This window comes from Apis dorsata, unplaced genomic scaffold, assembly GCF_000469605.1.
Source record: "Apis dorsata unplaced genomic scaffold, Apis dorsata 1.3 scaffold_125, whole genome shotgun sequence".
NCBI lineage: Eukaryota > Metazoa > Arthropoda > Insecta > Hymenoptera > Apidae > Apis > Apis dorsata.
The window spans coordinates 248,915-250,450 of NW_006263418.1; positions in this window are offsets into that span (position 1 = coordinate 248,915).

Consider the following 1,536-nt stretch of genomic DNA (forward strand, 5'->3'; position numbering starts at 1 on the left):
AATGGGAAGAATTTCACGGATGATGCGCTTGCATACGAGACGCAGCCTGGATCAGTATGCAACCCGTATACGTAAAGTTAAACTTTGTCATCACTCTGTGTTGAATACGTATTATATCGTTCTTCCTACTGTCATCAGGGTTTGCATCAATTATTAAGCCCGTCCGGTGAATGGTAAGGGCTTTCTTAAACGAAATTACCTCACGGCAGCCATACTAAACAGGGCCACGATATGAATAATACGCGTTATCCAACGTCGTTATGTAGAGAGAGATCCTTTAAATGGCAAAGGGAACGTGTATTTAGGGGATAAATTGTATTATATTTAACTTGCGAAGTTGAGGTATCGTGTCGAATGGGGGAGGGGTTCGATGACCCTTCCCCCCTTCTTCTCCCGATATAATGACCTTGAAATAAAAGTCCCCATTCGGAATATTCAATATTGTATCGCCTCGTGCAAGTACATGACTTACGAGCTTGTCTCGAAACGTGCACGGAATTTTTACGCCCGTAAATACGTATTAGATAGATATCGATAGAGTCGAATGGATGCACTTGTGATGGACGTCAGGTATCGCTGACGTTATAACCTTAATAATGCTCGTCATAAATTTCTACTTAATTTGGATATATATATTTTGTGTTATCTTCGCGTGTTAATTCTTTAAAAATTTTTTAAAAAGGAAATTTATATCGTTATCACTATTATTATTCAAACACTTATACAACATCATTTTTATTCATTTTTTTTTTTTTTTTTTTAAGTTAAGTTTCAGATAGTTTGTGAAAAAGAATTGAGAAAAGAAAAATCGAATTTTCAATTAAACAGAAATTGAGAGAAAATTCGAGCCTGCCGAAGGAATTACTCTATCTCTCTCTCTTTCTCTCTCTCTCTCCCTTCATGTTTTTCTCCACTGTTTGCGGTTTCGTTTACCCTTTCACGTGTCGTAGGGAGCGACAAAAAATAGCGGCAATGGCGCGTTTAGCAAAATTTCACGGGGTAAAAATATTAAGTCTCGGTAATCGATCGGTAACGCTGCGGTGCCTCATCGAGAATAAAGAAAATAAGAGTGGGGGGAGGGACAGAGGTACCCTCTTACCGATCACGTACAAAGCAACGGCTCGATCGAACGTGCCACGAACATCTGGATCGTAGAGCAACATAATCATAATGGGAGACGTTTTGCGGATAATCCGCGTATCCTATCCTCCTATGTGTGTGCGTCGAGGTTCAGGTATACACGCGTCTATATATGTATATATATATATATATATATTGCGGATAGCCCGAAGATGCGATTGCAAAGTGTGGAGGATCACACGTACAGGGGAAGAGGATTCACGAATACGTATTCACGGTGGCGCAGGTGGACGTGGTGGTATGAAACGATCGTCATTCGAATGATCTCCATTTTTCATCCTTTTGTTCCTTTTTCCCTTTGGGCGCTTATTCCATTTGATCGATGCAGGATGCGCATAAGGAAATAAAACGGAGGAGGGGAGAGGAAGAAGAAGAAACAAAAAAAAAAAAAAAAAA